Source organism: Octopus bimaculoides, chromosome 1, assembly GCF_046866305.1.
Source record: "Octopus bimaculoides isolate indiv1 chromosome 1, ASM4686630v1, whole genome shotgun sequence".
NCBI lineage: Eukaryota > Metazoa > Mollusca > Cephalopoda > Octopoda > Octopodidae > Octopus > Octopus bimaculoides.
In genome coordinates, this window is record NC_142928.1 from 145517981 (window position 1) to 145545922 (window position 27942).

Sequence of the window (27942 nt, forward strand, 5' to 3'; positions counted from 1 at the left end):
AATGGCATAGATTAGATTTTCCGAGGTACAGGTGAAATCTTAAATATTTCACCTTGTTTAAAGTGGAACTCTGAACCCTCCAAAACTTGGGGGCATGTACCACAGTTAGGTCGATCACATTTTTTCACTTTTGGTTCTGTTGTTAATGTCTTGCGCTGGTTAATATTTTTTTCAATGATTTAGGTTGCATTTTGTTTTTGATAATTTTGTGTGAGCCTAAAATTTTGTTCATAGTTTTATCTCCTGTGAGGATAGGTAGATTTTGGATGATAATGTTAAAGGCTTCGTTGTTTCTTGGGTTATGTGTGGAGATGTATGGGAGTATTTTAAGTCTCGTTTAGTATTTCGGTTGACTTAATGTTCGTATATCTATTTCCTTAGGTCGTTTAATGTCATCATTTATAAATGATATTGTGTAATGTCTTTAGATTAGTATTGATCTGAGTTCAAGGAGTTTTCGTTCACGAGTATAAGTGTCCGAAACTATGGTACATATTATTTTCGCTAGATTATAAGGTATAATAATTTTTATGTGTTGAATAATATGTATTGTTTAGAATCTGTGGGTTTATAGAAGATGTCTGTTTCGATGTAGTTATTGACTATCTTAATTAAGATGTCAAGAAAAGGGAGTTGTTAAACAGCTGTGCTCCATGGTGAATTGTATGTTGGCATTAATATTGTTAAGCATTATTTTCAAATCGAGGAGTTTGTATATATATATATATATATATATATATATATATATATATATATATATATATATATATATATATATACATATATATATATATATGTATGTAAGTATGTATATAGAGGTTATGAGAGGTAATGGTGTCAATAAGACCTAAAGGTGTCAGGTAATGCTGAGTAAGTGCTATGGACAGACCATAGTTAAGCTCCAGGTTCAGTGATTATGCAAATGAGGAGTCCAACGTAGGTCATATATCAGCATGTGTATATATATAAAGTTTTTTTTTCAGAATGAGATAAAAAAAAAACCAAGGCTGTGAAGATTTTAGAACATTTGTAAATAGAAGGTTTTACAGCTGTTTCCGGGGTATTTTTTATATCCCTTCGTCGGAGATGGTGTGAGAAAATGGTTAAGCAAATATGTGCGTGTGTGTGTGTGTGTGTGTGTGTGTGTGTGTGTGTGTGTGTGTGTGTGTGTGTGTGTAATTGCAGCGTGGAAGGTGTTTATAAGCCATTTGAATACACAAAAATCATTAGATTCGCTTCAACATTTAACGGCTTTTGTGTGTTTTTAAATGGCTTATAAACACCTTCCACGCTGCAATTGCTTTTGTTTCAGCACACGATCTCAGATCAGGTCACTAGCTATGCAAGTACATCTCCGTAATATATATGTGTGTGTGTGTGTGTGTGTGTGTGTGTGTGTGTGTGTGTGTGTGTGTGTGTACATTATTATGTTGGTATATTTTTTTCATGTATGCATGTGTTTATGCATATTTGTGTATGCAGATATGTATGTAGATATATTGATCATATATGTTGAAACACTACTAATGAACGTTGTGGACTCTTTTAGACTTGTGACGACGGATATACCAATGCTCAGTTTGACCTTGTCTATTTAAAATACATAGGAGGAGTAATATAGTAGGAAGTGAATTCCACAACAATCCAAAGCTGAGAATGAACTGTAGCGGAGAAATCATTTTTTGAAGTAAGCAATGAGAATAGTAAACGAAATGGATGAGTCAGTTGGATTTGGACGACGATAATGTACTATTTGCTAATTGAAAAAAAAAGCGACATGACAGTCGGTGGACAAGAGAGAGAGATGGTGGGGTAGTGTTGAGAGACAGGGAGAGGGGAATTGAGACACAGACAAAAAGAGGGAGTCAAAGAGTGATAGTCGTGATGCTCAAACCTTGCCAAAGTTATTAACGACGAAGAGTGACAGCGACGTGGTGAGTTTTGGGTATTGTGTAAGATGTTAATGAATGTAGCAGCTACACTGTTTGACATATGAGAACAGTTGTAATATGAGTTTTTCAAGAATCAGTAACTTATGAGGACTGACATATTTTGCCATCATTCGAAGACAAAAAATCCTTGCGTTTTTGGATGCTGTTACAGATATGAAGATGCCTTGAATGAAAATGTTAAATAGGTCTTGCATAAATCCACGAAGAATCAAAATGCCTAAGAGTTTGGTGTTGATAGGACCTAGCTCTAGGGCGCTCTACCGGAGAGTAACCGTAGGGACATCCCTATAGTCAGTTACTTTTATTTCATAGGTGAGATCGAGGAAAGATGAATTGCCTCTGCCGGGTTACAAAATACATTATACTCCCCAGCATTTATCCCACTACAATATATTGAAATTGTATTCATGCTCAAAATCGAAATTTTTTTAATAAACATGAATTAATAATTACATTTGTAACCATTAATTGAGAAGGTCAATAAACACACACATACACACTCGCACACACACACAAAGGGAAATTCATACATGCTTATATACAAATATACATACATACATACATACATACATACATACATATATTGGGTATCCCATAAATAATGCGGTTTTTTATACTCTTATTTTTTATACTTTTTATTTTTCAAAATAAAGATAAACAAAGTTCTTTTTTAATCTAATATATACTCTACTTCATTTTCTTCAATGCTCATCCATCTATCTGTTAGATTTGCAAGGCCCCTCTTCTAAAATTCACTTGTCTGTAACGAAAAATACTCCTCCACTACTGTTGTGACTTCGTCTACAGAATTCATATTTTTCTGTCCAAATGATTTTGAAGACTGTGGGATAAATGATAATCAGATGGGGCCAATGTCCGATGAATATGGTGGGTGGGGCATAGTTTCCCATTCAAACTTCTCTAGTGTTTAGAATGTCGCCCTTGTGGTATGAGCCCGAGCATTATCCTGATGGTAGAACAACTTAAGCCGTTCAAGCTGCTCGCAGTAGATCTCTTTTGTTATTGTTTGGTTTAGGTTTAAAAGTTAAGTGTGGATTAAACTTTTCATTTCCCACCAAACAGATAACAACATCTTACGTGGGTGGTACTTTTGTAGCAATTTGATGCAGGTAGGTTATCTCCTCCAACTTTTAGTTCATGCAATTGAAAAACCGCATTATTTATGGGATGACCCGATATATGTGTGTATATACATAGTGGTCTTGCTAGCTTGGAATTTCGCTTATGTGCTCATGGGTATTCGGGCAAGTTATGACTCTTCTATGATATTGATTACTCTTCATTCTGCCAGTTAACACAGAACGTGTGCATATATGTGCGTGTGTGAGAAAGAGAGAGAATATTCGAATATTTCTTGAGAGCAATATCGGCTTCACTCGAGGAATAACATCATGTGGTTTCAAATTTTATGCTGTTTGGTTCTTAGAAGATAGTAAACTCGAATGTGTATATTGTCTTGTATATATCCAGGTCTTGATTTGTTCAACTAGAGGTATTAGTTATCTAAGAAACCTGTATTTAATCATTCAAAGTGTTAAGAATATCAGCCAAATTTCTCTCAAAGCCCATTTTTACTGTTTCGCAATGGCCTAGGAGAATTTAGATTATGTAATCCAAGATACTAGGAAAACGGCGCAATTACCACAGCTACCCGAGCAAAGACAAATAAATATAAGAAGCCAACGATGGAACCGTTGTGTAGTTGCATATTCTGTGAGCAATAGCAGCCGATTTCCCTCAAAATTCACCTTATTGTCATTACATAACGTGGTCTTACATACACTATGCTTGAAAAAAAATCTGTTTTATATTAATTTTATTTGGTTTTGTTTTTGTTTATGTTTTTTTTTTCTTTCTGGTCTGTAATGTCTTTCATCAAAGGTCTGTTGAACCAAGCCTGACCTGAGGCTAAACAACAACGGCCACCATTAAAATTATAGAACTCAACATGTTTCGCAGTATTAGATTGATATTTCTATCGGCTATAGCGTATTTATACTAAATTCAAATATAGTAAAAATGTATTAACAAACCTAAAAATAGTCTTTTGTTACAGAAATAACTTTGGACTCATTGAATTCTTGTTTCGTTTATTTGTTTTTTATGTGCATTTGTGTATCTGTGATGTTTGTTTTTGTTCATTTTTATACACATATTTTATACATCTTACTTTTATATGTTGACTATGCAAGCAACGGATTCACCTTTGTTAAACATATTAATTTTAACTCTAATGTTAAACATTATACCAAAGGTGGAGATGTCCGTGTATACGAGAGTATTTCTGTGCGTGTACGAGTGTATATGTATATATGTGTACACCTGCTTCTATGTTTCGGTGTGTGTAAGTATTTTGTGTTTGAAATTTTTCAGACTGTGTATGAAAGTGTATTTCGGTGAATGTCTAAATGTCTTTATGCGTTCAAGTGTGGGTTGTATGTGTGAATACATGTATTGAAATGTCCTTTGTATTACATTTGTGCGTCTGTGTTGTGTAGGTGTGTGTACGTGTTTGCGTGTATGTATGTGTTTGCATGTATGTTTCGATGTATATATATATATATATATATATATGGATTGTATATATACATGTATATATATATATATATATATATATATATATATATATATATATATATATATATATATATATATATATATATATATACGTATGTATTTATGTATATATATGTCTGTATATATGTATATATATATACATATATACACACACATATATATATATTATATATTGCATGTACGTGTATATACATATATATATATATATATATATATACGTATGCATTTATGTATATATATATATGTCTGTATATATGTATATATATATTATATATTTTATGTATGTATATATGTATATACGTATATGTATATATATATACATATATACACACACATATATATATATTATATATTGCATGTATGTGTATATATATATATATATATATATATATATATATATATATATATATATATATGTATATAAGAGGAGGGTGCCTCCGTTTTGAGTCGCCAATTATATGTGCCGGGATGTGACTATGTTCAAGTGCGTGTGTGTATTGTATATATTGAAGTGAATAAGAGTGTATTTTTCTTTCATGTGTAAGTATGTATGCAATAATTTAACTATGTTTATGTGTTCCTGTTTCTATATGTGCATTTGTCTGAGGGCGGCGGATATAGAAAGACAGTGAATTAGCTTGTCTATACTTATGTATCAGTGTGTAATTATGGATGTATGTATTCTTTCAGGTGAGGCTAGTTTTATGTGTGTGGCTATTTGTGTGTGTGTGTGTGTGTGTGAGTGCGTTTGTGTTTGTGTAGGCGTGTGCGCGTACGATTGCGTGTGTCTTCATTTCGGTATATGTGCATGTCTCGCACTGTATGTAATATCTATGTACGTCTGCGTGAATGCGTTCGTGTTTTGTGTCTGAATCAGTGCGTGGATATCAGATGGTTTTAGGTGTATATAACAATATGTATGTAAAGATGTGCATATATATGTATGTGTGTGTGTATGTGTATATTTATATGTGTACATTTATAATATATAAGATAAATATATACTACATATAAATATGTATATATATATATATATATATATATATATATATATATATATATATATATATATATAAATGAATATATATATATTTAATATATAAGATATATATATATATATATATATAGATATTATATATATATATATGTATGTATGTATATATATGTCTTCGTATATGTGCTATACATACATATATATTTATGTGTGTGAGTGTGTATATATGTGTGTATATGTGTGTGTGTGTGTGTGTGTGTGTGTGTGTGTGTGTGTGTGTGTGTGCGTGTTTCTATGTCTGAGTGTATTTCGAATGCTTCTATGTGCGTGTATCTAGGTATATGTGCCTTATTTACGTGTGTGGGTGAGAGAGATAGAGAAAGAGACAGAGTCAGAGACAAACAGGCAGACAGCCAGAGACAGAGTTTGTGTTTGCGTGCGCGCACGTGGCTGCAGGTAGATATGTGAGTTTTCGTATTTTAAATCTGAATTTGTGTGCGAGTTTCTATGTTAGTGTGGAAGAGAGAGAGAGAGAGAGAGAGAGAGAGAAAGAAAGAAAGAAAGAAAGAAAGAAAGAAAGAAAGAAAGAAAGAAAGAAAGAAAGAAAGAAAAAGACAATGTGTGTGTATATATGTATGTACGGTTCGGTGTGTGTACATATATAAAAAATCTTTTCATATATGAATGATAGAGATAGCATGCCTGTTCCTGTATGGGTTAGTGTACATAAGTCTCCAGGTGCCTCAACATGTGTGTCTGTGTGCGTGTGTGTAAGTGATTGTGTGAGCGATTGTGTGTGTGCGCGTGTGAGTGAGTGCGTGTATATGTGTGAGTGCGTGTGTGTGATAATGTGTGTGGGTGTGTGTGTGTTTGTGTGCGTGTGAATGCATGTGAGTGATTGTGTGTGTGTGTAAGTGTGAATGTGTATGAGTGATTGCGTGTGTGTGCGTGTGAATGCATGTGAGTGATTGTGTGTGTGCGTGTGAGTTTGAGTGTATATGAGTGATTGTGTTTGTGTATGTGCGTGTGAGTGCGTGTGAGCTATTGGGTGTGTGTGTGTGAGTGATTGTGTATATGCTTGTGAGTGAGACAGAGAGCGTATGTACATGTATGTATGTGTATGCCTATGTGTGTATTTGTTTTGGTGTGTGCGTATAAGCTTGTGCGTTGAAATATGGGATTATTTTTATACATGTATGTATATGTGTGCAGATGTATATATGTATATGTGTGCATATATATATATATATATATATATATATATATATATATATATATATATATATATATATATATATATACATGTATGACTGGACGTTTGATTTCAAATGCATTATACATGTGTGTAAATTTATACGTGAATAGCTTTGTAGTTGTACGCATGTATTTGTGTGCGTGTACATATGTGTATCAGTTTGTGTTTGTGAGCGCGTGTGTGTGTGCTTGTGTGTGTGTGCTTGCGTGTGTGTGAGTTGCCTGTGTTAAAACCAATTCTCGTATTCAATAAAAGATAAAAGCTTGTCAAAACTTAAAGCTACAAAAAGAAAAATTCTCTGCGATGACATCCAAAGGATTCGTGATAAACCACAAAGCGCTAGAAATGATAATAATAATAATAATAATAATAATAATAATAATAATAATAATAATAATAATAATAATAATAATAATAATAATAATAATGATGATGATGATGATGATGATGATGATGATGATGATGATTAGGATGATGATGATGATGATGATGTTGATGATGGTGGTGGTAATAATAATAATAATAATAATAATAATAATATAACTAATGATAACGGCATAATAATAATGATAACTTTAATTGTTATTATCATTACTACTACTACTATTACAACTACTACTATCATAGGATTGTGTCTCCTTGTGTGTATATGTCTGAGTTTATTTCTAGTGCGTACACAAATATGCACAAGAGTCCATGCTTCCGTGTGTGCGTGTATGTACATGTGCGTGTATGTACATGTGTGTGTATGTGTGTGTGTGTGTGCATGTGTGTACGTCATTAAGTGATTGTGTGTGCTTGTGTTGATCACTAATTGTGCACTTCATGATGTGTGTATGGCAAGAAGCATATATTTTATTTGTTGTTGTTTTTTTTTTTGGGGGGGGGGGGTTTACGTAGTCCCCGCGTGTGTATGTATATGCATGTGTGTATACGTGAACTTCTATTGGTCTCCATGTATGTGTCTTCATCTATATGTAAATCACCTTTCATTTGTGAATTGCTCAGATGAAGTGCTTGTGCACACGGGTTAATCTCTGCATGTATATATGTGCATGGGCGAATATGTATAAGTGCTGTCCTGAAAATTACAACAGTTGCAACGAATGTGAATGTGTGTACATACGCCTATAACTATATGCAATAACGCATAAATATGATCGTGAATGCATGCGTTTTTTTGTAACATTCATGTGTTATCGAATAAAATGAGCAGTACTGTCTGAACAGATAACTCTATACACTAAAACAGATAACTCGATACACTAAAAGTATCACTTAACATTAGATGTCTTCTACAGAATTGCTACTGAGTGTCTGAACAAAAATTATCACCGAAGCAAGTAATATTTTATTTTATAGAGCTTAATAGCAAAATATCATCTGAAAACCAAATCTATAATTTATGCTGAAATCTTTAACTAGTATCAAATATATGATGATGTAGTAGTATCTTCTTCAAAATTCATAAGCATGCATACCATGCATGGTGGAAAAGTTTGGTATACCAACTAAAATGTAGAATTAGATCATTCATGCAATGGATGATAACATACACGATGCAAAATATCTTATTGACGATGGTACAATTAACTCAAATATCCAACGACAATATTATCATTACTGATTTGATTTGCAAAGTTCATGTAAATGGAATTGAGAGACGGAAACACTACAGGAGCTATATATATATATATATATATATATATATATATATATATATATATATATATATATATATATATATATATATATATACGTGTGTGTGTGTGTGTGTGTTAGATAAAATGAGACAACAAAACCAAGACAGAGTGAAATTTCTATGGAATTTATAAAGAGAAAGGTAGCTTTACAGCTGTTTCAGGAATATAAAAGATATCCCATCATCTGAGACGATATAAGAGGGTTAACCAATACTTTAGACGATGACGATAACTCAACTAATCCTACTAACACTAACCAGAATACTAGTACCCTAGATAGGGTAAATAATTACAACGATAGAAATGATAACAATAATAATAATAATGTTAATAACATAGACCAATCTACCCTATTTCTAACTTCTTTCCAAGAGAGTATTACTTCCTCTATTCCGGAGTATAATCCCCACAATGTACTACCATGTAACTGCCGCCCTGAGACCATTTTCCCTCTACAAAACCGTTCAGAAGGTCCAACATGATTTACAAATACACCGTCCTCAACAGGCTACCAGAATTCTACAACTATATATATATATATATATATATATATATATATATATATATATATATATATATTATATATATATATATATATATATATATATATATATATATATATACATACATACATACATACATACATACATACATACATACATACATACATACATACATATACGGAGACACAATACAAGAGTGCCTGTAACTTACCGGTTCGGCACAGAGTTAAGTAGAGTAAAAACAAAACATCAAATCAAGTATTAGGGTCGATTTAATTTACCAAACCCATCAAGGAATTGTCAAATATACTCCAACTCCATTGACTGAATGCAGTAAAAGAGTAAAATAGTTTTACACAATTTTTCTTCTAATTTCTTGATATCTCATTTAAATTTACAACACGTTAGAAATGATATCATAGGATTACTGATAATATACTGTCCAAAAAAGAACTCTTACATCTCTGATAAAATTAGTCATAAAACAGTTGTAATATTATCTTGTGACACTTGTAATGACATGAAATACAAGAATTCTCATGTAAATTTTCGATATTTTCTATAGAACTGGTTGTAATCTCATATCATCCGTACTGTTTGGAACTGGAAATCTTATTACGAAAAAGTGGTAAACCCAAACAGCAACAAAATTTCTGAAAGAATTTATAACAAGATATAATGTTAAAAGAGTATTGTGTAGAATATCTTCTGATAATGCACAATACAAATGAAACCCGTGATAACTCATATAGAATGATTATCAAGTAGAATTGCTGATACTTTATAATGAATATATTGCAGCACATAACCACAATGTACCAGATTCAATCTATTGTAAATTTTGTAGGATTGATAATGATAGTAACAGAAATATCATAGCGATTTAAAGATACACACAGCAAAATCAGAGATAACGTAACAAAAAATATAATGGGAAGATCGTGCTAATCTCTGTAGAATTAGTGATAAACCATAATGCGCAATATATTTTGAGATATGAGTGATAATGTGCACTGTCGAAAATATCATCTTGCCGTATTATATAATTTCTAAAGATTTCAAGATCAAAACATAAAATCAAAATTGAACTTACAACTCATATATGATTTGTGCATGTGTAAAACACGCAACACTCATATAGTGTCGTATTACTGATATTTCCTTGAAAATTACTATCATTTATGTATTGTTATCGTCAATAAATTTGCTATCAAGTGGAAATTGTAATACCTTCTATAAAACTGTGGATAACAGGCAATACAATATACCGACTTGATTAAGATGTATCTCCCTCAAAATTTGTGATCACACACGTAGTCATAATTATAATCTAACATTTATAACACGAGGCACAGTTATAGCATAAGCAAACAATACGAAACTTAGAATGATATCTCTATGCAGATCTCGGTTAATTCGGCATACTAAATGTTATGAAGAATGCATGATACCATTTATAGAATTAATAACACACAATACGAAGATATGGTGAAAATCTGAGTACTAGCGTTAAGCGATGCGATATTGGTAGTAATCACACACACACACAAATTCTGAAATCTACAGAAAAACAAAAGACGAAGACAGGTGTATAAACAACAAGCAGGTGTATTAGTTTGATGCTCAGGAAGGAGAGAAAGGAACACGATGAAATAAACAGAGATAGAATAAAAACTTTTGGAGTTAGCGGTCAATCATGGCGACTGGTTGGACAAAGGCAGTTAGACAGGAGAGCGAGGAAGAAGGGGAGATAATAAAGTACTGGTAATCCCAAAACAAAGGTGTGTGTGCATGTGTGTATGTGTACGTGAGAGTGTGTAAGTGTATAAGTGTCGATAGGGGCTGGTGACTTTGGCGTATGGATGTGTGCGTGTGCAAGTGTGTGTGTCTGTAATGTGTGTGTGTGTATGTGTGTGTGTGTGTGAGTGGATGATGATGTGGGTGCTGAGACGTGGTCAGTGCTAGTGTGTGCGGAGTGTGTAAATAGTGGAGGAGATATGATGTTGCTGTGGGCTCGAACTATGCAAGAAGTTAAAAATTGCTTTGGACTAAAACACAACCGGGACCCTAAGTAAGGCATGTGTAACATTTGAATGAAATTGGTTGTGTAGTTCTCGAGTTTTAGGGATTCACACAAACACACACACACACACACACACACACACACAGATAGACAGACAGGCACATATTCTCATTTATATATAGAGAGATATATATATATACATACATTGAAAAACCTACACGACTAGGTGAAAAGCGCTTCATTTAATATGTGACATTAATAAAAATCTGTAAATGTACAAACATCCAGGTTTCTGAGTACCTTAATTTTATATATATATATATATATATATATATATATATATATATATATATATATATATATATATATATATATATATACATATATATATACATATGTATATATACATATATACATACATATATATACATATATATACATATATATATGCATACATATGTGTATGTGTATGTGTATGTGTGTGTATGTATATATGTATGTAGGCATGTATGGATACATACGCATATATGCACATATATATTTATATATACGCACATATCTACCTAAAATTTATCCATCTGTTTTCACGGAGCGTATATAACTGCATATGTGTGGTGTATATCTGATGGTGTTTATTTCTCGTATCAGTGAGTGCGTGCACGTTTGGTTGTGAGTGCGCATGCGCGAACGTGTGTAGTATGGAAGTAGTGTTTAAGGACGCTATTCTGCAGTTAAAAAGAGACTTGGGAGAAGTAAAAGAATGAAACTGTGAAAGAGCGTCGGAAACGAGTTAGTGATATGTATACGTGTATGTATATATGTGCATATACAGATTGTTAAAGACGGTATAAGGAGGAAGCAGACTATTATAGAGAGGTTAAATCTTTATGTGTATGTATGGGTGCATAAGTGTGAGCGTGTGGAAAAATCAATGAAAATAAAAGAGCAAAGAGAGAAAAGGAAATGCGAAAGAGAAAGGAGAGAAGACTGTGTATATTTATGTGCATGTATATGTGAGGTGTGTGTCTGATGTGAGACTGTGTGCGAGTTGTCTAGCTATGTTTAAGTTTATACGCCAGAGACTGTGTACGAATCGTCACGGTGTGAATTAAAACACAAAGAATGCGAGTGAAAGAAAATGAAAACCGAAAAATTTTAAAATTAAATATGCCAAAGAGAAAATGTGTATGTGTGTGTATAAGTACGTGATTATGTCTGATTATATTTGTAAGCATGTAAGTGTGTCCATGTATATGTTTTCTTGTCTTTGTGTGTGTGTGTGGTTATGTGAAATTACAAGAATTTCAGAGATGGTGCTATCTTTAATGACAATTTCTTTTAACCTTCAATCTGGAAATGTTTGCGTCTTTATTTTGACATAGAATCACTTTGAATTCCATTCCCCAATTTTTCTGTCTAAATTAAATCGAAATCCGTTAAATTTTTAGACACTAAAAGAAAAACAATGCTATGAAATATAATAAAAAGAAATAAAAGAACAATTCGAAAAAAAAAATGTAAAGAAAGAAAAAGCAGAAGCCAGTATCAAAGGAAGCTCAAGAAATTTGATTGACACAGACGATCACTTGTAGTTGTAATCAACAAATGTGTGTAAGTGAATGGGTGGTAGAAATAGTGGGACATAGAAGGTGAAAGAGACGAAGAAAGTGTGGGACGTGTACGTGTGCTTACGTGCGTGTGTGTACACTTGCGTGTATTAAGCGCTGTGAAAGAAAATGAATGGGAAAGGGAGAAGTAGAGAGAATAAGTGCAACTTATGATGGGCGATTGAAAATCTTTAAAACCGTTTTAGAAACTGCATAAAAGTCTAAAAAGGAGAAGGGAGAACTAAGAGATATAGGAAGAGCATAAGATAGTAATTTGTTGAAGAGACGAAGCTACAAAATGAGTGACCACAATGAGAAAGGGAGAGGAAGAGACAAGCGAGAAGAGAGAAGATGAATTGTGAAAGAGCGAGTGGAACTTGGCTTTGAGAGAGACAGGAAGACATAAAAAGACAGAGACAGACAGAGAGAGAATGGGTGAGGTTGAAAGATAGATATTTATGTACAAGTATCATAAAGTGATGCTAAAACAGATTTTGTGATGCGAATTCGATTACCGATTGAACTTTACTTCACTAATCCAAAGCCAACTTCTACACAATCATTCGATCTACTTGAAGCAGGAACTAAATTAACCTCACATCATGTCATATCTTCTTTAAGAAGGAAGGAAAGGGTGGTCACATCAATTAATGAAAACATAGCTAACTCTTTACGAGATGGTTGGTTACGATTAGAATACTTTGAATAAGAAATTTTTTGCCATCATATTTGACCTAGGGTTAAATAATAACAAAGCTACCACAGCAACAATCTGCTAAACTTGTAGAGAGATATATTCAACAAAGTTAAGCAATGTCGTTTGTTGGGTTCCTTTTTTTGTTCTTTCGAAGAAGCGCCCAGCCTGAAGCGTTAGACCCCTGTTTCTTTTATCTTATTTTATGAATTTTATTTTCTGTTCTAATAACAACGCAAGCCATTACCATTTTTCTTTGATTTTAGCTAATTTGGTTTTTGGTTTTTGATTTTTAATTTATACTTATTTATTGGAAATAGCAAGGAATTCTCCCTCAAATCATCTCAGAAAATGAAAAGACGCAAACACTGGATTACGTAGTCCTGAAGATGAGAAGAGATCGGCATGACTGGTATGTCTCTGGTCAAAGGTTTGTTCGATTTGATCTGATAGAGAACTAAACAACAACAGCAATATGATGACACGATGACTCGATGACTATTTGTCATGAAACGAGAAAGAAAAAAAGAAAAACAACTGTGTAAATATAGAAAGTGTGAAAAAAATGTGTGCAAGTGAAATGGAAGAGTAGGGGAAAGGAGTTCGAGAAAGAGGAAGAAATTATAGAGAGTGATGGTGGAAGGTAAAGTTGTGGGTTAAAGAGAAAGACAGATAAAATTGAGTGAGTGACAGAATGAGCAAGAGAAGGCGAGAGTAGGTGAGTGAAAGGTGGACTCTGTGAGTGATAAATGATTTGATTGATTAAGTGAGTGAGTGAGTAAATGAGTGAGTGAGTGAGTGAGTGAGTGAGTGAGTAAGTGAGTGAGTTATCGAGTAAGTGTGTGGGTGAGTGGGTGAGTGACTCACTTACTGGCTGACTGTGAATGTGTAAGTGAAGAGAGAGAGCTAGAAAATAATAGTGAATTATGCAACTGACGAAGTAAATTTGAGAGAAGAGAAAAGAAATGAATCGTAAGTGCTAAAGTGTGAGCGAGAAAAAGAATGCGAGAGACAGACTGATTGACTGAAATAAGCGAGTATGAAAGGGAAAGAGAGAAGGTGAAGGTATAGAAAGTGGAAGTGAAAAAGACAGCAAGGTGTCTAACATGATGGGAGATAATGACTGAGCACATTTGTTACATTTTCACCTTCGGTTATCGTTAAATCCTCGATGGTTTTATAATGAAACTTAATGATGCAAGAAATTGTTGAGAGCTACTTTACAGTTTTGACTTCACGGCAATTGTAAATAAACTGGCGATGGAGAGGAATATGCTGCGGGGGGAAAAAGTTTAGGTAGTAAAATGTCGTGAATATTCATGATGTAAAATGTAAATGCTGTTTCTCTATTAAGCCCAAAGTGTTCATTTATTTCAATGCTCATGTTGCTAAGCAGATAAAATAAATATCGCCCCTTTGATGGAATGCCACAAGTCATTACAAGTATCATTTACATTTGGTTTGTTAACTTTCCCAGCACTTAATGTATTTTCTGCATTAAGTGCAATATCTAAAAATAGACGTTTGAAATGCAGTTGTACTGGATTTGAACCCCACGACACATACTTTGCTGATTATCATGTACTACATTTCGGTTTTTACAATGAAGCAAGCTTTGTGTGGTTTATACGTTAATACTGTATTTTGATTAAAGTTTACTAAGCCGTGAGATAACGATGGCACAGAAGGGTCTATGACACCGCATATAAGATTTTTTGCTTCTTTAAAAACTACGAAGCCCACTTAAAGATCTGTTTCACGTAATTCCATTTCAGTTCTCTTTTCAGACAGATACTGATACTGTCCACATCTTTGCATGTTAGAGTTGTTGTTTGAAACATCTCTAGCAATATCCAAACTAGTTATTTAATCAATATTAGTAACCCACCTTAATTTCACACACACACACACACACACACACACACACACACACACACACACATATATATATATATATAGGAGAATTCACGAAAAGACAACAGACGAAGAAAGACAGGTGGTGTAAACAACAAATGGATGTATTAGTATAACGCTCGGGAATAGAGAAAGTCTTTAACGTTTCGAGCCTACGCTCTTCAACAGAAAGGAACACAGAAAGATACAAGGAGAGAAAAAAAATACATGTGTAGTGATCAGCGAAATATCATGGCGAATATATACACATGCGTATAGGCATGCAGACATGCATGCGCATGTACACAAATGCATACGCACACACATGTGCACACAATACATACATACATACATACATACATACATACATACATACTTACGTATATATATATCATGAACTAACTGTTACTTTCTGAAATGCAGGACGGAATTTTGTCAGTGAAGAGGTCGCTGTCTCAAAGCGACGAAAATATTTTGGCAAATTATATTTAAATGTTGAAGTGAATCTAACGGTTTTTGTGTGTTTCTTAAATGGCTTATAAACACCTTCCACGCTGCAATTGTTTTCGTTCCAGCACACGATCTCAGATCAGGTCGCTTGCTATGCAAGTACATCTCCGTAAGATATGTATATATAAGGAAAGGAGTAAATAGTATCCAGGCTACAAATGTTTCATAGCGAGCGGAACCTAGGAAATGGAAAATATCCAAGCAGAGTGTATACTACAGGCTGCTCTTCAGGTTGAGGGTATCTTGATAAATGAAGTTTACATTATGGTAAGGAGGTACCATTCATCCTCAACATTGATATCCTATATTCTTATATAATCTATAATTTGAGGCTGATACAAGTCATAAACTAGAAACGAAGATAAATCAAACAGAATACATTACTGGCGATTGAATGTGCAGCCATAAATGCAATAATATTCGAAAGAACCTCAAAATAGCAAAACTTCTCAACAAGGTGTATGGCTGCAGGAAAACTTCGGAAAATGAACTACTTTTAATTGATAGAATTATGCAAAATGATAAACCATTCTCTTGCTCTGACGAAAGTTTTTGTTTTTTAAAATTCTTAATGCAATTTAATTGCATAATGTGGATTTAAGTAATTAAAACCGAAACGCGCACAGGCAACATAAATTAATTGTTATTATGATGAATATATTGATTATTCTGTATATATATTCGCTATTTTCTTTGCACTGTTAAAACTTTTCTCCTATATCGAAAGATGAAAATATACATAGTGAGAACTATGACTTCAAGAGTGTAAGCTACTAATTATCGGAGAAGAACCAAGAATAAGCACTAGTACATACGCACATGTGGAATTTTCAGTATCGTTAATTGAGTTAAAGCGATGTACGCTTGGATAAATATCCTTAGGAAAGAACACTCTCTTTCCACGCAGACTTATATATATGCAATATATAAGACTTATATATATATAACTAGCATCTAAGCCCGGTCGGTTTGGATGATGTGGCTGTAAAACCTGCTCTCTGTAAGCATTCAACTTGTTTGGGAACGCTTATGTTAAAAAACAATTTTAGAATGACTTTTTTATGTCAAAACGCTAAAAATAACTGACCAACAAAAAAAAAACAACCAACGTTCAAGCAAATCAAAAAATAAACCCACATAGTAAGCGAACAAAAATGCAAAACAACAGAAACAATCATAAAAAATAAAGCAAAAATTAAAAGAAATAAAACGTAGGTAAAAAAATCTTTTAAATTTTCAAAGGTCAAAAAACAGCAAAAAACTAATAACGAAAAATATTAAATACCTTAACCTCAATGCGAAATATTACACAAAATTAAAAAGAAAAAACAAAAGTAAAACAAAAACATCTGAAACTGAAAAACAAATAACTGAAACACTACAAAGACTTCACAAAAACACCCATTGCACGCGCGCGCGCGCGCGCACACACACGCACACACATACACACGCACATTCACATACCCCCCTTTTACATACACACACATACATTCACACAGAGTTGAAACGTTGTTTGATTTATTTTTCAGCGTACTATTTTCATCATCCCACTACCAAGTATGACATCACCCCTTCCTTCCTTATTCATCTATTACGCCGCCCTTTCTCATTCATAAACATTAAGAGTATTATTATAGTAGATTACCTTGGTAACTATGGGAGCTATGAAAAAATACAAAGTCCAGCATCACCACCGGATCATTCTATACATCTGTGTAATTTTTCGTGCAGTTCTACCCTGCAGTTTGACCGTGAATCCCAAGACAAGAAAGAATCGCCCATGTTAAATTTATATGTATAGATAAAGTTTATTTCTTTGGTTGTCAGAAATTTCTTGCTCGGAGTTTGACTATATAAAAACTTAAATGATTAGTGTTTTAGTGATTAACAAATATGGTTAACTCTGAGTAGATGAAAACTACAGTTAGAATGTTCTGCTTTCAGTTAATTTTCTTTTATTCTTCTCGTCAGGTAATACTGGCAGTGTTCCATGGTTTTAGTTGATGCCCCTTCTTAAGTCGTGGAGATAAGGAAAGCTAAATGCGGCTAGCGTAGATGATGTTCACTTTGACTAGAAAATGTTGGCAGAGATTTTGAGAATAAAGCATTTGGCATAGTGATTAATATATGACATACAAATATGAAACTGGTTTTCGGAGGAGTAGAAATCGATGTAGTTACAATAGAAGAAGCGTTTAAGGATAATGTTTTAGTTTAGTTCCGCTTTGTTTTTTAGTTTTGGTAGTTTGGTGAGTATTTGTTGTTTTTTTTTCTTTTTACTTGCTTTGTTTTTTATCATTTTGCATAATTCTATCAATTAAAAGTAGTTCCAAAATTTTCCTGCAGCCATACACCCTGTTGAGAAGTTTTGCTATTTTGAGGTTGTTTCAAATATTATTGTATTTATGGCAGCACATTTAATCGCCAGTCATGTATTCAATATGATTTATCTTCGTTTCTAGTTTATGACTTGTATCAGCCTTAAATTATGGCTTCTATAGGAATATAGGCTATCAATTCATGTTTACATTAGCATTCAATTTATGGCTCTTACTTACCAATTGGATATTTATATTTAATCTTGTTGCAGAAAATTTTAAATTGATCTAATACAAAATAATGTAGCAAAAGTCTAATATATTTTTGCTATATCTATATTTAAGATGCCTTAGAAATTTGCTATGAATGTGCTATTTTGAGATCTGACCTACAGAGAGCAACTTTAAGTTTTTGTTCTTGGTTAGAATTTGTTACAAAGAAGTGTGTAGATCATTATCTCCTGACACGATATAACCTATTGTTTGTTCGAGATTTTTATGGTAATTACATAAAAGTAGGTTGTTAGACATTGGCAATTAGAGCAAACTTACAGTAACGACTTGGATGTTAAACTCGATCCATCACCCAATTTAGCGCTACCACATGACTCTGATGTGCCTTTAGTGAAGTCTCTTTTGTTGAAGCATTCGCTCCAGGTCCCAGAATGACTTCTTTTCTCTTTATCACTCAAAGAAACCCTGAAGAATACCATGAGAGCTACCCCTCTTTTACTAAAACAATAAAAAGACAAATCTTAGTTGAGTAGCTGGCTGCAAATACATAAAACATTTTCAATTACACTTTTATTTAATAAAGAATGCCAGATACATTTTAATTTTAATAAATGTTTCATTAAAAATATACAGTTTACTTCATGGCATTATGAATGTGTGCAACACATGAAATAAGCACCAATAATTATTTAACCAAAGCACAAGCACAATAAATATAAAAGTAATTACTTGTCATTTTGGCTCAATCACGTCTATTCATCGACATGTATTCATTCTTGTTAAGTGAAAGAGTCTTGTGACATCCATGTTTATCTGTAGGGTGCCAGTAGAGAAAGTAAAATAGCTACTGCTCTGCATGGAAATTGGATAACAAACTCAGTTTACTTAGTACTAACTACTCACAGAATTGGTAACTCAAATGCAAAACATTCAATAATCAAGACTGCTTCCACAGACTTTTCCCTAATTTTACTACCTAGAATGTATAGCAATAATGGTTTCTGATTTAGAGACACTAGGTTAGCAAATTTGAGGATAAGGGATTAGTCGAGACCCCAGTACTTAACTGGTTCCTTATTTTATCGGCCTTGTACTGGTGAAATGCAAAATTAACATTAGTGGGATGTGAACTCAGAACGTAAAGAGTTGGCTGAATTAACATAAAACATTTTTCGACATTCTAACCATTCCACCAGCTAGAACATCGATAGATTATTATACCTACAATTTTAAGGCTGCGAGCTGGCAGAAACGTTAGCGAGCCGGGCAAAATGCTTTGCGGTATTTCGTCTGTCTTTACGTTCGGAGTTCAAATTCCGCCAAGGTTAACTTTGCCTTTTATTATTTCCGAGTCTATAAATTAAGTACTGGTTCGATCTAATCGACTGGCCCCCTACCCAAAAGTTCCAGGCCTTGTCCCTGGGGTAGAATGGATTATTTCTCCGATTTTACTAATTGTTTCGAATTCAAGCATAAGTTCACCATTCAACTATGCTGGAAACCTATGTATATACGACGGGCTTCTTTTAGTTTCTGTCTACCATATCACCTCACAAGGCTTTGGTCGGCTCGAGGCTATAGTAGAAGGCACTTGCCCAAGGTGCCACGCAATGGGACTGAACCCAGAACTATGTAGTCGGTAAACAAGCTTCTTACCATATATATATATATATATATTCCTTTTATTCTTTTACTCGTTTCAGGCATTTGACTGCGGTCATGCTGGAGCACCGCCTTTAGTCAAACAGATTGACCCCAGGACTTATTCTTCGTGAGCCTAGTACTTATTCTATCAGTCTCTTTTGCCGAAACACTAAGTTACAGAGACATAAACACACCAGCATCAGTTGTCAAGCAATGGTGGGAGGATAAACACAGACGCGCGCACACACACACGCACACACATCTATATATATAGATATATATATATATACATATATATACGATGGGCTTCTTTCAGTTTCCATCTACGAAATCCACTTACAAGGCCTTGATCGGCCCGAGGCTATAGTAGAAGACACTCGCCCAAGATGACATGCAGTGGGATTGAACCCGAGACCATGTGGTTGGTTAGCAAGCTACTTACCACACACCCACTCCTGCGCCTATATACATATATGAAGCTCCATGTACTAGATCGAACGTGCTATGAAGATGGCGAATATCATTTTCGAAATTTTCTTTGTAAGCACCGATTGACATCGGCTGCTGAAACGGCTGTAAGAAATGTTAGGTAATGTTATGTTATGCTTTGTATTAAAAAATAATTAACCGATGTTGATCAATTTGTTTGTTTGTTGATCAAAAGACTTCTCCATTTTCTGCTTATTTAAATTTATATATATACATACGTATTATGGAAAAAAGGAAGTCTAGCGTTTACACATACATATATATGTGTATATGCGTATGTACATGTTGTGAGTGTGTATGTGTGTGCGTGTCTGTGCGTGTGTACGTGTGCGTGTGTTTGATTTATGATACACTATGAATTGCTTACGGTTGAAACGGATGTTAGTGGATGTGTAAATAGAATAGAACTAGGAAAACTGAAACCTTGAGGCAAACATTTCCAGATCCGTTTCTATAGTAACATTCCATTTCTTCAGTCCGACGTTCTTTACATAACAATATTTCAGACATCTTCTAACAGAAAAGCCTTATAATTAATTATACCCCCCCCCCCCCTACACCATTTAGTGAAGGCGCATGGCTCAGTGGCTAGAGCGTCGAGCTTACGATCGTAAGGTTGTGAGTTCGAATCTCGGACCGGGCTGCGTGTTGTGTTCTTGAGCAAGACACTTTATTTCACGTTGCTGCAGTTTACTCAGCAGTAGAAATGAGTTGTAACGTCACAGGTGCCAAGCTGTATCGGCATTTACCTTTCCCTTTGATAACACAGGTGGCGTGCAGAGGGGAGGCCGGTATGCATGGGCGACTGCTGGTCTTCCATGAACAACTTTGCCCGGACTCGTGCCTAGGAGTGTAACTTTCAAGGTGCAATCCCATGGTCAGTCATGACCGAAGGGGGTCTCAGCAGACTCCATTTAGCACAAACATGCACAAACTCTAAATTTTGCCTTCAACTTAGGTTTTCTAAACTCTGAGCAGGAATCCACGGTGACGTTGCATCAATATGCGCCATACTTCAACTTCTGTTTTAAATGCCTGAGTATTCGCGTGCGACACACACACACACGCCGTCTTGATCTATGCAATTTTGGCCGAGCGTAACCTCAAGATCTTAACTTCTAGAAGAAACGAGGGCTTCATCCCTGTATTTAGATTTGTAGTTTATCTTATCTACTTTCGAATTGAGTGGCAAAGCTGACCTTGGGATGATGCAAATTCAGAGCGCAAATACAGTTAGACATTTTGTCCGTGGCTTTAATGTATCCGCCAGTCTGGCACTTTATTTCATCGACTCCATAAAGATAAGAGGCAAACTGACCTTGGTAGGATAGGAACTCTGAACGTAAAGAACGTTTGAGATAGTTTGAGGAGAAGTACCCACGCTATTTGCACACCTAACAACACAGGTTAAATTGATACGATTAGTGTTCAGCATGAACATTTCTTTGAGGGAAAAACGTGGCCAAATTGATTTCCAATGGCTTTCAGTTGTATGGGAAGAGCCTGGGTAAATAGTTTGGATCGCAGTTTCGATGTGGTAAGACATAATTAGGAAACCATTGCCGTAGAAACAGTAGAGACAAATAGGGAAGACTGAGTATTTGCTATAAGGGAATAAATTGCCAACTATTGCAATAATCTACACTGGATAGTGCTATAGGATAATAGTACAGTAGTACTTTCCATACTTATAAGGAGTTTTGAAGTGTGGGTCCTACGTTATCTTTCTGAAAGCTAAACATGTATGCATATATACCGGTATGAATGTCTTTAAATCAATGAAGCACAACCAACACGTTTATATTATGTGCGTGTGCGTGCGCGCACGCGTGTGTGTATCTATCTATCTATCTATCTATATATCTATATATATATATATATATATATATATATATATATATAAATTTGAAAACCCTACAAGACTATGTGAAAGCGCTAATTTATAAAACATGTGACATGAATAAAAATCTGTAAATGTACAACCATCCAGACATCTGAGTACCTAATTGTTATTTTTTCTAATATATAATTTCTGTACATCACCTCCAAACCTTCCAATATATATATCAGGCACGTGCCGTCAGCAATTACTCAGGGTAGCTGGTGACATTTATATAGTAAAACACATTTATATAGTAAAACACATTCATATAGTAAAACACAAAAAAATAAGCGAAACACAGTCGCCTGACTGAGTTGAAGGCAGATTTACTTCTGCCTTTTAGAGCACGTAAAGAAAACGTTGTTGTAGGAATGTACGCAGCACGTGTACTACAGCACTACTATACTCAGCATAAATACTGAGATTGAAAGGCAGTGGCAAATTATGCCAACCTAATCTACAGAAAAATAATATATTTTGCATTTTATGCATAGTAATCAGAGTAACTTTCATAATTATATCAAATTAGGGGCATATTTTGCCATAAAAGGAAAATGTTGCTATCGATCTATTTTATTCGAGGTAAGCACTGCCTGCCTTGCCTATCATACATATATAGAGAGAAATGCAAAATTCACATGAATACACCGTGAATACACGCTACATGAGAACGACGTTGGTATGCTAAGAGCATGGACACCTTTAATCACACGTTTGCATATTAGGGATCACCGCGGACTAAATAACAACCAGATGCACAAATTGGTGTCAGCATTATTGCAAAATGTTGTTGAGAGTGTAATTAAAAGATTTAAAACAAAACTTACAAAAACAAATCGTGCGAAAGAGAATAATTATGAAATGTTGTTTATGAATAAATATAAATTCTAATTTTAAAAATATTAATTGCAATCAACCACTTGGTTTCAACAAAAACGAAAATATTTTGAATATCTCAAAAACATTTTCAGTGTGCAGTTTTAATCGCAGCTATATATGCATATAAATTATTGAACTGGCAGTATGTGGTATTCCTTCAGGCTCTTAGGTCCCTGCATTCTGAATAGAAATATCGCGGTGATCATCATTATCTTGCATCCCTTCGGGATCGATAAAGGACTAGTCCAATGCTGAGATTAATTCTTCTTCTTCGTCTACTTCTCCCTTTTCTCTTTCTTTTCATCTTGTTCTCTACGTCTCTCTCTCTCTCTCTCTCTCTCTCTTTCTTTTCTTTCTCTCTTTCTTTTTCTCTCTCCCTCTCTCTTTCTTTTTCTCTCTTTCTCTCGCTTTCTTTCTGTTTCTCTCTTCGTCTCTGGGAGAAATTGCTTTTGGTCAGACTTCGAGAGGAATGGGAAAACTTAAAATATCCAAAACACGCCGAATTTCAAGACTATTCTCCGGTCGATTTAATCAAGATTTAAGAGACCGAATTAAGTCATATCTTAGTTTTAGATTTTGGCACAAGGCCTGCAATCTGGGGTGGGAAGGAGGTAGGGGTAAGTCATCGACCTCTAGAGCTGAACTTAGCACGTATTTTATCGGCCACGAAAGGATGAAATGCAAAGTCGACCTCGGCGGAATTTGAACTCATAACCTAAATTCCGCTAAGCATTTTGCCCGGCGTGCTAACGATTCTGCCAGCCTGCCACCTCGAAAGTAAGTCATATATCAATATATAAATGTAACCGTATAGAGTATTTTAGTATAAACATCAAACAATATGCCTACGGTAATAGAGGAAGCAATTAATAAAAAGCAGTCAAAGCCGAACACGTTATTACTTTGCAGTGAATATAAGCGGGACCAATTGATGAAATTTATGCTTTTCTGCTTCTATATAACGGTTAAGAATTAAGAATTAATCTAGGAGGTTACGAGACAACGTAATTACCACTACATCATATATGCATAGGGTTGGGCAGGCAGTTGGCATCAGTAAAATATTATATGTGGGTGAGTGCATGCGTTTGTGTGTGTGTAGACTTTATGATTATTATTTGAGTGGCTTTAGTAAATTTCATTCCTTTATAAACATTCAGACGATGTTCTTTAGTCTGAGGATAATCCATGAGCCGTCGTTTCTTCTCTCTTTTCTCCCACCCGTTATAAGTCTCCGAAACCCTACATGAATTGTCATATGTGCTGTTTTTCTCATCTGTCTGACAGATAACAAATAAAGAATGTAAGAGCAAGCGTGTTGAGAGACAGAAAGGGGTTGAGAATTAAATCTGTATACAATATTAGCTGCAAAATGCATACATAGATTTGACACTGGTCAAGATATCCATTGAGATGATATTTTTTTTTTCCTAAAAGGGCTTCATCGACATTTTGTGATATGACTAGCACAATTTGTTATTGAGAATGTGTCAGCGAAATTCCTGTTGGAGGCGGAAGCTGCAACACAAAACAGCCACATCAATCAATCCACACTATTCCGTAAAAAGCTACATATTACGATGATGTTCACGATCATGAACACGACAATAAAAACGGTGATAGTGTTGTTGTTGATGTTGTTGTTATTGGTGGTGGTGGTGGTGGCGGCGTCGGCGGCGGTCGCGGCGGCGGCGGCGGCGGCGGCGGTAGCGGCAGCGATAGCGGAGGCAGCGATAGCGGAGGCAGCGATAGCGGAGGCAGCGGCAGCGGCAGCGGTATCAGCGGCAGCGGCAGCGGCGGCGGCGGCAGCGGCAGCGGCGGCAGCGGCAGCGGCGGCAGCGGCAGCGGCGGCAGCGGCAGCGGCGGCAGCGGCAGCGGCGGCAGCGGCAGCGGCGGCAGCGGCAGCGGCGGCAGCGGCTGCAGCGGCAGCGGCGGCAGCGGCGGCAGCGGCGGCAGCGGCGGCAGCGGCGGAAGCGGCAGTAGCAGCAGAGCAGCGATAACGCTGTTGAATACGAGGTTAGGGACAGTATTAGTGGTAGCGTTGTCAATGGTAATGTTGATAACGGAAATAATGATGAGGATAAACATGGTGATAGCGAAGAATATGATGATAGCAATGAGAGTGAGGAAAACAGAGAAAGAAGGTCAGTAGTTATAATGATTTGCTGGAGAATTATATTAAAAACTTTGTGTATTTAATTATAATCTTTCAAGTAACTAAATGGGTTCAATTCTCGCCAGAGTAAACGTCTTTCGTCTTTCCGAGGATTGATACAAATAAAGGTCAACCAACGACTGAATGCGAGTTTATTTAAACAACTATAGACTTTTTGCCCTGAAATATGTACCTAGGAGCCAACAGAAGAGCGGAACCGTAATGGCGTAAGATAATATACCACAAGGTCCCTGGACCAACATTTTACTTTCTGAATTCATATCCTACCAAGGTCATTTTTGCTTTCCTTCATCTGGAGTCGAATGAAGTATCAACAAGGGGCTGGAGTTGATTTAATCAACTAAAACATTTCCTAAAAACTGCTGGCTTTGTGATTATATGAGATCATATGAATTAAAGTCCCACCGAGGTTTAAATTTATCTTTCATCCTTTCGGGAGCAATTTAATAAAAATGCCAGTTAGGTACTGGGTTCAATGATATCAATGAAGCCCTCCTCTCAAATACTGCTGGCTTTTGCTTAAATTAGGGACCATTATTATTGTCATTATTATTTTCTCTTTATCACAGGTTTTGTTGGAGCTCCTGGAGTCTTGCATGCGTAGCAGGCTTATTACCTGCAGTCTACGGTTCCATGCTATTCGTTCTTTCCAGCTATCTAATACTTTCTTGATTATTCTGGCTGTACAGAACTGTTACAAACTTTTTGTAACAGTTCTACTAGGCACTCTATTCCAATTTCCTTTATATTCCTCTTGATGCCTTCTGATACTGTTCCCAAGGACCCAACGATAATCGGCACTATCTTTCCATTCTTCATTTCCCATAGCTGGGCTATTTCGTACTTAAAAGGGTTGTATCTATTTATCTTTTCGTCTTCCTTCTTGACTATATTATCATTATTATTATTATTATTATTATTGTTATTATTATTATTATTATTATTATTATCATTACTACTACTACTACTACTACTACTACTACTATTATTATTATTATTATTATTATTATTATTAACGAATGTTGTCTTGAGGTTGTGTGCCAAAAATATTCCTCAGATTTCAAGAATCTTTCTTAGGATTTGTGCTGAATACAGGATTGTACTTTTCAGCAGTTTAACAAAGCGAGTCTCAGTTCCAATATTTTTCAGTCTGTTAGGGAACAGTTTGGGTGCTCTGCCAAGTGCACAAATTACCACAAGTATAACGGTCGTCTTAGTCTTCCGCAGTCCCTTCAATTACTGATATTTCTCAAGATTTTCGAGTACTTTTTTATCCACTCTGCTAACGTTATCGCCATTATTATCGTCACCGGCATTATTATCATCATCATCATCATCATCATCATCATCATCATAATCATCATCATCATCATCATCATCATCATCATCATCACATCATCATCATCATCTCAATTTTAAGGCTGCATCTTTCCGATGGTATAGAAATCACCAACATTGAGTAAACTATCCAAGGATGTTGCGTTCACTTACATTCGTTTATCACCACAGAGAAAATATAGATGAACACTACATATGTAGACAGAAGATATCCATAAAACTAAATGATGGATATGAATGCTCATAGACAAGAACTTGACACTGTTGTAAATTCTTTTTCTAATTAATCAATAAATGCATTCCAACAAATCTGACTATGATCAAGAGATCTAAGTGATTCGAAAAAGCAGTTTGGAATTCTATTTCCATCCGAGTTTTTCTTTTGTTTTTTTTTTTTGCAGGCATCAACTTACAATTAAACTTCAGTTGCATTAATATCACTAGTTTCACTTGTATGTATAGGTCATACACACAGCCTCTTCCTTTCCATATACTGAAATATGTATTTCTTGCCAACAAGGGGGCACTTAGCATTCTCCAATTCCAAATTATCTTCTACGAGTTATAAACAAAATGGGGCGTAGAGAGGATGACAAATGAACATAAGAAAAAAATCAGGAAAAACAAACCTTCAACAGTTTTCGACCAAATATCATCACAATTTCGACACCTTCAAATAACACGGTTCAATAACACGGTTCAAATAACACGGTTCAATTTGGCGATCTCAGCTACGTAAGCTACTTGGATATAAATGCGCAAACATGATTGACGGACCTGAACAGAAAAAGAATAAGACATATACAATAACAAGACACAGAGGAGGCCATGAAACCGAAACGGTAAATACAGATGAGCTATGAGGAGAACGGGATATATATATATATATATATATATGCATACATATATATGTATGTATGCATATATATATATATGTATGTATGTATGCATATATATGTTTGTATGTATATTTATACGCATATATATATATATACACACACATATGAAAATTATGATTAACACAAGTTTATATTAAAGTTCCTACGCGCGTTTCAACATTATGGTTTGTTCGGAGCCCTGTGAGGGATGTTCCAAATGCCTATCGATGCTCACCACAACGTATTGTTAGGGAACAATGTATTGCATCAAACTACACGTATATATGTTTATATGTATATATATGCGTATGTGTATATATATGCATATAGATATATATACACATACATGCATTATGTATGCATATATTTATG

At 34.9% G+C, this 27942-nt stretch overlaps 1 long non-coding RNA gene across 2 annotated transcripts in view; it reads right to left on the reverse strand.

Moving 5' to 3' along the window:
• LOC128248897 (uncharacterized) overlaps positions 1 to 27942 on the reverse strand; it is a 233814-nt gene that overhangs the window by 53327 nt on the left and 152545 nt on the right. The window contains exon 3 of one of the 2 annotated variants that reach the window (XR_016243561.1): positions 27322 to 27469. The exons of the other annotated variant lie outside the window; for it this stretch is intronic. This is a non-coding gene — a long non-coding RNA (uncharacterized LOC128248897). The remainder of the gene's footprint in view (positions 1 to 27321; positions 27470 to 27942) is intronic. 2 annotated transcript variants of the gene reach the window in all.